This window comes from Aegilops tauschii, chromosome 6, assembly GCF_002575655.3.
Source record: "Aegilops tauschii subsp. strangulata cultivar AL8/78 chromosome 6, Aet v6.0, whole genome shotgun sequence".
NCBI classification, from domain to species: Eukaryota; Viridiplantae; Streptophyta; class Magnoliopsida; order Poales; family Poaceae; genus Aegilops; species Aegilops tauschii.
Genome location: NC_053040.3, coordinates 491764571 through 491775004, shown reverse-complemented (window position 1 = coordinate 491775004; position 10434 = coordinate 491764571).

Genomic DNA, 10434 nt, shown 5'->3' with positions numbered 1-10434 from the left:
ACAAGAGAACCAATTGTGCCCCCCGCTCAAGGTGCCTAGCGACATCGTCACTAATCATCCGTGGATGGCGCCCAGTACCAATCTTGCAGATTACCTGGACGATGATGTAGTGTTTGATATGTTAGAGGTGGAGGAACACAAATACCGGTACGGGAAGCCTCTCGTCAAAGATGTCACTACTCTAACCACGATGATGCGAAGATTCCATGAGTGGTACATGGATACGTGCAGAGAGTCTGGTGGGAAGGATACTTTGATGCTGAAAGATAAAGAGGAGCATGACCTCGTTGGAATTGTGGTGTTGTCTGTTCCATTTGAGGAGTTCTTCCAGCTTTTTAATCAAATGGCCCTTGATAAAATAACAGTCACTTGCTACTGTCTGTAAGTACTACTTCTGTCATTAAGTCTCTATATATAGCTAGCTCAGCTCTTTCATTGCATGTATATATAATTATCCTCACTATATTATGCAGATTGAAGATCGTCGAATGCAGAAAAGCTGATATCTATGATATTGGGTTCATTAATTAACACAAATCTCATAGATGAATATCAGGTTACATTTCATGCCAAAGAAGACGAGGCCAACTTGCTACGATCGTTGGTAATAAATCAAAACAAAGATAAAATACTCTTTCCTTACAACTTCAAGTGAGTGTTACTGTCTTGTGCATATTCGATTTCCCTTAATTATTACTCGAGGTTATAATAATTAATGTAATTGATGAGTTATATGCATGCGTGCGCAGGTTCCACTATATTCTCCTAGAGATTAAGCTTGAGCAGAGACTAGTAACCGTCTTAGACTCGAGACGAAAAGATCTCGAGGACTATGCGGACATGTCTAAAATGCTCGACAAGTAAGTTCAATCGATCATTATCGCACCATATCGGCAACTTTGTTCATTTCCTGATATAAAGTAATTGTTTTCTTTGTCTTGCAGGGTTTGGAAAGCATTCACCCAAAAAGTTCCAGCACTACCGCGGGATCTGCGATGGATTTACCCGAAAGTAAGTACTACTAGCTAGCTAGTTCCGCGCATCTCCCGTTGACTCTAGCTACTTTCATCAATGCCATTTATAATGCTTCATTATCAGTTTGATCGACCTCTATTTCTCCTAAAGTGCTTGTGGCATGAACACAGGAATAATTACTGTGGATACTACGTCTGCGAGTTCATCTACAATGCGATGGCCAAGAATAGGCGGGGCTACTCTAAAAGACAATATGAAGTGCGTAAGCAAAAATATTCACAATTTTATTTTATTACCATAATTTCTGTTGAGTTTCATTCATATATATGTATTGACCGCCTTCTTCAAATTAGATGTGGCAGATGCGGAATGAACTCCTACCACAAGATTGCATGCGAGCAATTCAAGAGGAATTGGCGGGATTCTTTCTTGACCACGTCATCAATAAAGCCGGATGAAAGCACAAGTGCTCCCTGGGTGATTTTGGTAATTAATGTCAACATATCTCTTGTTGGACTAATGTTTCTACCTAGTATGTTTCAGATAAGTTCAACAATGGAGTGGCATGTACTAGAGGATGTGGAACCCCTTCAAGATGCTAAAGACAAAGGATTGGCTCAAGCTCAAAGCTCAGGACTCTACATTTTCTATTTTAGTGATCCAAGATCACATTGAGTCCATAGGAAAGCCAATACTATTAAGAAGGGATGAGGTGTTGCTTAATGAGGTTCTTGCTCAAAGTGCTTAGTGATATGCTCCAAAGCCCTCAACTACTTTCTCACATCCACATATGTCCCAAACCAAAAGTCAAACTCGGATCCACCGATTATTTCTATCCGGAGCCACCGAGTTCAGTTGACATAGCCACTGCCAGAAACCCTAATCAATTCGGTCTCACCGATGGGATCTCGGTCTAACCGGGATGGGCTTGCAAACTCTCTGTTGCCCATTGCAATAACTTCGGTCCCACCGAGATATGTAGTCGGCCCCACCGAGTTTGCTTGGCTAACCCTCTGTTTCGCTTATTACCCAAATCGGCCCCACCGAGTTTGAGTAATCGGTCAAACCGAGTTTTGGATTTACCCTAACCCTAATGATATCGGTCCCACCGAGTTGATCCAGTCGGTCCCACCGAAACACCTAACGGTCACATTATGAACCAAATCGGTCTGACCGAGTTCTTTGAATCGGTCCCACCGAGTTTGGTGATTTGTGTGTAATGGTTAGATTTTATGTGGAGGCTATTTGTACCCCTCCACCCACTATTCATTCGCGGAGAGAGCCATCAGAACATGCCTACACTTCCAACACATATTTTCTGAGACAGAACCATCTACACTTGTGTTGAGGTCAAGATATTCCATTCCAACAACATAAATCTTGATCTCTAGCCTTCCCCAAGTTGCTTTCCACTCAAATCTTCTTTCCACCAAATCCAAATCCTATGAGAGAGAGTTGAGTGTTGGGGAGACTATCATTTGAAGCACAAGAGCAAGGAGTTCATCATCAACACACCATTTGTTACTTCTTGGAGAGTGGTGTCTCCTAGATTGGCTAGGTGTCACTTGGGAGCCTCCGACAAGATTGTGGAGTTGAACCAAGGAGTTTGTAAGGGCAAGGAGATCGCCTACTTCGTGAAGATCTACCCTAGTGAGGCAACTCCTTCGTGGGAGATGACCATGGTGGGATAGACAAGGTTGCTTCTTCGTGGACCCTTCATGGGTGGAGCCCTCCGTGGACTCGCGCAACCATTACCCTTCGTGGGTTGAAGTCTCCATCATCGTGGATGTACGATAGCACCACCTATCGGAACCAAGGATAAAAAATCTCCGTGTCTCCACCTATCGGAACTATCAATCTTATCATAAGAGGATTGCCCAAAAATTTGATTGCTAGTTTACCTACTCTTGATTGTGCCTATACTATATGGAGATTTATTGAGGAACGATTTCCAAATTATTCCTTGAAAAATTTAGACGAAATTCTCCATAAGTCTATTGCCTTGAGTAAGATGAATTCTAGTGATCCTAGCTTTGGTGATTGTCTATTTGAGCTTACCAATCTCATGCGTGCCATAGGAGATGTTGGGATCATTAGCAATATCATTTCTGAAGCTATTAGAATTCATAAAGATAACCATAGAAATGATCATTTATCTAATGAATTACCCTCTCTAGGAGTTGATCAATCACAAGATGATGTTGAACATGGATACTATGATGAGGATGATGATAGTGACTATGATCTTGATGATGCGATGAGACACTTTGGTCTTATGGCAAATCTTCGCGGCTACATGGCTGGAGGAAAGGAATGGGTCCTTGATAGTGGATGTACTGATCATATGACCGGAGATAAAGATATGTTCCGTGAGCTTGCTGAAAACGACGGCCCTCGAAAGTATGTCACTTTTGGTGATAACTCAAAGGGTAAGGTGGTTGGCCTCGGTAAGGTGGCCATCTCACATGATAGCTCCATACAAAATGTCATGCTCGTTGAATCTCTTGGGTACAATTTACTTTCAGTATCTAGACTTGCTGATTTCGGTTTCAATGTCCTATTTACTGAGGTAGATTGCCAAGTGTTTCGAAGAGACAATCATAAAATGGTCTTTACAGGTATACGTAGAGGTGATCTTTACATTGTTGATTTCACTAAAAAGGCTCAACCTAGAACTTGCTTAATTGCTAAATCTTCTAAGGGTTGGTTGTGGCATAGAAGGCTAGGTCATGTGGGCATGCGAAACCTTGATAAGCTTATTAAAGGTGATCATATCCTTGGAATAAAAGATGTCATATTTGACAAGGATAGACTTTGTAGTGCTTGTCAGGCAGGAAAACAGGTTGGAGGAAGTCATCACGCAAAGAACATCATGACCACGAGAAGAGCACTCGAGCTACTCCACATGGATCTCTTTGGTACCAATGCCTACAAGAGTCTCGGTGGTAACTCATTTGGTCTAGTCATAGTTGATGATTTTTCAAGATTTACGTGGGTGTTCTTTCTTGATGACAAATCGCAGGTCCAAAAGATCTTCAAAAACTTCGCTAGGAAGGCCCAAAATCAATTTGACGTGAAGATCAAGAAGGTTCGGAGCGACAACGGAACGGAGTTCAAGAACGCAAATGTGGACACCTTTCTTGACGAAGAAGGGATTTCACACGAGTTCTCGGCTACGTACACGCCTCAACAAAATGGAGTTGTTGAGAGAAAGAACCGGACTCTTATTGAGATGGAAAGAACGATGCTTGATGAGTACAAGACTCCAAAACACTTTTGGGCGGAAGCGGTTGAGATAGCTTGTCATGCAACAAATCGCTTGTATCTTCACAAGCTACTCGGCAAGACGGCATACGAGCTCCTCACCGGTAACAAACCCCAAGTTGGATACTTTCGAGTATTTGGCTCAAAGTGCTACATTCTTGATAAGCATCATCGTTCTAAATTTGCTCCTAAATCTCATGAAGGTTTCCTACTTGCTTATGGCTCAAACTCTCACACTTACCGTGTCTACAACAATTTCACCCGAAAGGTTGAAGAGACGGTAGATGGGAAGTTTGATGAATCTAACGGCTCGCAAGTAGAGCAATTGCCAATTGATGTAGGAGACAAAGACCCTTCGGAAGCAATCCAAGACTTGTCTATTGGCAAGATTCGTCCAATGGAGGTGAAGGAGACTACCTCGTCCGTCCAAGTGGAAGCTTCCACCTCACGACAAGGCGAACCAAGAATTGATACGAGGCATCCACAAGTGGGACACACCAAGACGAAGAAAACGAGGAAGTACACCAAGATGTACATCAACAACCTCCTTCTCCACCATGACAAGAGAATGACAACGTCAACAATGAAGAAGACCAAGAAGAAGAACAAGATGAAGAGGATGTTCCATCCCGAGCCAAGCCAAAGCTTCCACGAGTTCGAGCAAGAATCGCCAAAGATCATCCCGTCAAAAAAAATCTACAATGATATCCAAACCGGGAGAATCACTCGCTCTAAAACTCGTTTGGCTAACTTTTGTGAACATTACTCATTCATCTCTAGCATTGAACCTATGAAGGTTGAAGAAGCATTGGAAGATCCGGATTGGATTAACGCTATGCATGAAGAGCTACACAACTTTGAAAGAAACCAAGTGTGGACATTGGTCGAGAAGCCCGACAACAACCACAACACCATTGGAACCAAATGGGTGTTTCGCAACAAGCAAGATGAGGATGGTCAAGTCGTCCGCAACAAAGCACGCCTAGTCGCCCAAGGCTACACTCAAGTCGAAGGTATGGACTATGGTGAGACATATGCTCCCGTTGCTAGACTTGAGTCCATTCGCATCTTACTTGCTTATGCTAATCACCATGATATTACCTTGTACCAAATGGACATTAAAAGTGCTTTCCTAAATGGTGAAATTGAGGAGGAAGTTTATGTTAAGCAACCTCCCAGCTTTGTCAATCCTAAGAAACCCAATCATGTTTACAAACTTCACAAAGCCCTTTATGGTCTTAAACAAGCTCCTAGAGCGTGGTATAAATGCTTGACCAAGTTCCTTATTGAAAAAGGCTTTGAAATTGGAAAAATTGATTCTACTCTTTTTACTAAAAGGGTTAATGGAGAACTATTTGTGTGCCAAATTTATGTTGATGATATCATATTTGGTTCGACTAACCCTCATTTTAGTGAGAAGTTTGGAAAGCTAATGTCGGAGAAGTTTGAGATGTCTATGATGAGTGAACTCCAATTCTTTCTTGGTTTGCAAATCAAGCAAACTAAGGAAGGTACCTTTGTTTCTCAAACAAAGTACACCAAGGACTTATTCAAGAAGTTCAATATGCAAGAATGCAAAGGTATGTCTACACCCATGCCTACTAGTGGACATCTTGACTTGACTAAGGACGGTGAACCGATTGATCAAAAAGTTTACCGCTCTATGATTGGTTCATTGTTATATCTATGTGCCTCTCGTCCTGATATTATGCTAAGTGTGTGCATGTGTGCACGATATCAAGCGGCCCCTAAAGAGTGTCATCTTAAGGCTGTGAAAAGGATAGTGATATACTTAATACACACGCCAAATTTTGGCATTTGGTATCCTAAGAGATCTTCTTTCGATCTTGTTGGTTACTCCGATTCAGACTATGCCGGAGACAAGGTTGATAGAAAGTCCACTTCGGGTACTTGTCAATTTCTTGGTAGATCTCTTGTGTCTTGGTCCTCCAAGAAATAAAACTCGGTATCCTTATCCACCGCCGAAGCGGAATACATTACCGCTGGATCATGTTGTGCTCAATTACTTTGGATGACCCAAACTCTTAAAGATTATGGGATATATGTGAAACATGTTCCATTTCATTGTGACAATGAAAGTGCTATTAAGATTGCTCACAATCCCGTGCAACATTCTCGAACTAAGCATATTGAAGTTCGTCATCATTTCATTCGAGATCATGTTGCTAAAGGGGACATTGATCTTAAGCATGTTCATACCAATAAGCAATTGGCGGATATATTCACCAAACCGCTTGATGAGAAAGTCTTTTGCCGTTTGAGAGGTGAATTGAACATCATTGATGCTTCAAACTTGGAGTAGGAACTCCATTTGGATACATGCAAGGCATGAGCCTTTGACTAATCCTAGATATTCCTTTCATGATGCTATCTATATGTCTTGGATATTCTTGCACCCTTGCATGCTATCTAACCCTTGTAGGTACTTGGATGGATCTAAATCCACGAAATTGCAACTCACTCAAATCTTGAGCAATTTCTACATCACCAAGTCTCTACACAATGGTGGTTGAAGACAAGGAAGCACAAAACCCTTCAAATATATCCTTTGACAAATTCTATGTTAAATCTTACGATTGACATTTCGGATACACAAGTGCTCTTCCTTGCAAAACTAACCCATGTAGGTAGATGAACTCAAATTCCAAGTGGTGCTCCCAACTCTTGATGAGCTACATCAACCTTTAGCAACCCACACAAGTTCAACTACATGATCAAGATCAACACCACCACCCAAGGTACGTTATTCCATCTTAGAGAAGCTTTACTCCAAATCATGGGGCAAAGCAACTTAACAAGATGTGAATACATCAAGATGCTTAACCAAAAATGGTAACCCCATTTTGAGATTAAACGATGAGTATGACCTATGATCAAGTGCCCTCACTTGACTCCTAAGTCAATATACTCTAACATAGGTGACTTTGTCACCGCCCAATTCTAGATGAAGTTCTCTTGTGTTTCCTCTTGCATTTGTCTCATGCATTTGTGTTTCCCCTTTCAAAAAAAACTTCATCTAGAAGAGCCCTTCTTGGAAATTGATGTCAAAGGGGGAGAGAGAGATTACATCAAAGCTTAAGCTAAATCATTCCTATAGGGGGAGAGAATACTCAGGGGGAGAGTGTAAGAAACCCCAGATGCTTGGTGTTCAAGAGGAGAGAAGTCACATGTCTTTAAGAGGGGAAAGACATGTTCATATTTGATTGTTTGCATTAGCTCTATTTTCTTTTCTTTGCTCTGATTTTCTGTTCCCTATCTTCTCCCAATATCCCATGCAAGATTCAGGGGGAGTAAGACATCTAAGGGAAGGAAATCCTTGAATTCATTGCATATCTTTACCCTTGGGGACATGTCTATATCCAATAGAGTAATCAGTACTCACTCTCCACATGTCATCCCAGTCTTGGTACTCTTGTGGTTTCTTTTGTTTGCTTTGGCTATTAGATGTATCTGTGTTATCTAACCTTGTTTACTCAGGTTCATTCTTTCCTAAGCCACCTCAAGACCACAAGGTAAGTATATGCATCTCAGTCATGTGCATGAGAACATCTTGCTGATGTACATACTGTTTGCAAGAAGGACTCATGAGAATGAAGGTACATTTCCTATATTTACATCATTTGCTCTGATGCATATAGCCAAGATACATGTAACACATGGCTTACTCTGTCATGTTTATGCATTCACATGCTCCTATGTTCCATATTTACATGAGTGCATACATATTGGGGGAGCCTATGCATGTTACATGTCTTTCCAAAGCTTTACTTGTTGTTCTCTATATCTTTATCTAAAGCTTTGATGTATGTTGTCATCAATTACCAAAAAGGGGGAGATTGAAAGCACAAGTGCTCCCTGGGTGATTTTGGTAATTAATGTCAACATATCTCTTGTTGGACTAATGTTTCTACCTAGTATGTTTCAGATAAGTTCAACAATGGAGTGGCATGGACTAGAGGATGTGGAACCCCTTCAAGATGCTAAAGACAAAGGATTGGCTCAAGCTCAAAGCTCATGACTCTACATTTTCTATTTTAGTGATCCAAGATCACATTGAGTCCATAGGAAAGCCAATACTATTAAGAAGGGATGAGGTGTTGCTTAATGAGGTTCTTGCTCAAAGTGCTTAGTGATATGCTCCAAAGCCCTCAACTAGTTTCTCACATCCACATATGTCCCAAACCAAAAGTCAAACTCGGATCCACCGATTCTTTCTATCCGGAGCCACCGAGTTCAGTTGACATAGCCACTGCCAGAAACCATAATCAATTCGGTCTCACCGATGGGATCTCGGTCTCACCGGGATGGGCTTGCAAACTCTCTGTTGCCCATTGCAATAATTTTGGTCCCATCGAGATATGTAGTCGGCCCCACCAAGTTTGCTTGGCTAACCCTCTGTTTCGCTTATTACCCAAATCGGTCCCACCGAGTTTGAGTAATCGGTCAAACCGAGTTTTGGATTTACCCTAACCCTAATGATATCGGTCCCACCGAGTTGATCCAGTCAGTCCCACCGAAACACCTAACAGTCACATTATGAACCAAATCGGTCTGACTGAGTTCTTTGAATCGGTCCCACCGAGTTTGGTGATTTGTGTGTAACGGTTAGATTTTGTGTGGAGGCTATATATACCCCTCCACCCACTCTTCATTCGTGGAGAGAGCCATCAGAACATGCCTACACTTCCAACACATATTTTCTGAGAGAGAACCACCTACACTTGTGTTGAGGTCAAGATATTCCATTCCAACCACATAAATCTTGATCTCTAGCCTTCCCCAAGTTGCTTTCCACTCAAATCTTCTTTCCACCAAATCCAAATCCTGTGAGAGAGAGTTGAGTGTTGGGGAGACTATCATTTGAAGCACAAGAGCAAGGAGTTCATCATTAACACACCATTTGTTACTTCTTGGAGAGTGGTGTCTCCTAGATTGGCTAGGTGTCACTTGGGAGCCTCCGACAAGATTGTGGAGTTGAACCAAGGAGTTTGTAAGGGCAAGGAGATCGCCTACTTCGTGAAGATCTACCCTAGTGAGGCAAGTCCTTCGTGGGCGACGACCATGGTGGGATAGACAAGGTTGCTTCTTCGTGGACCCTTCGTGGGTGGAGCCCTCCGTGGACTCGCGCAACCGTTACCCTTCGTGGGTTGAAGTCTCCATCATCGTGGATGTATGATAGCACCACCTATCGGAACCAAGGATAAAAAATCTCCGTGTCTCCAAATTGCGTTTGCACACTCCAATCCCATCCCTTTACATTCTTGCAACTTGCATGCTTTACTTTCCGCTGCTCATATACTCTTTGTCATGCTTGCTTGATATGTATTGTGAATGCTTAAACTTGTGCTAAAACTCCACATCAACAAAAAGAATTAAAATATGCAATTTTCTTGATTAGAGTCTATTCACCCCCCTCTAGACACCACTTCTCGATCCTTTCACCGGTGAATACCATGTGAAAGTTGAGTTAAGATGTTAGGGTATTGTAAGAGATCTTACACATTGTATATATATGTAGCCAGTAGCGTCGGATAGATATACGAAAACTTGTCGTTCGACCAATCTCTCGGAGAAGGAGAGAGGTCGATCATCACTTCTCTCTGTATATGTTCATGACGATCTTCTGTACTTAATGGTTTCCTTCATTTGCTTACTAGCTAGCGTGTCGAGTCCTCTCGATCTATACGTATAGTATGTAGCATCGACCAAGCACAGAGATAAGACAGGACACTTCTCTCTATTAGCCAGCTAACACAATATATGAAACCCCCAAATTAACCCTACAAAACCCCCAAACCCCCCCCCCCTTTCAGAAAAAAACCCTAGCCCCTGAACTGCTGACGCGTGGAAGCTTATTTGTCCCGGTTGGTGCTAGCAACCAGGACAAAAGGCCCCCCTGCATGGGCAAGCCGCAGTGGCCATGTGGAGGCCCATCTGTCCTGGTTGGTATAAGAACTGGGACTAAAGGTCTAGGGCATTTGTATCGACCGTTTAGTCCCGGTTCCCCAACCGGGACAAATGGGCCTGATAAACCGGGAAAAATGGCCCTTATTCTACCAGTGTTTCGAGACTCCTCGTCATGTCCGTGATCTCATCCGGGACTCCGAACAAACTTCGGTCATCAAAACACATAACTCATAATACAAATCTCATTAAACGTTAAGCGTGCGGACC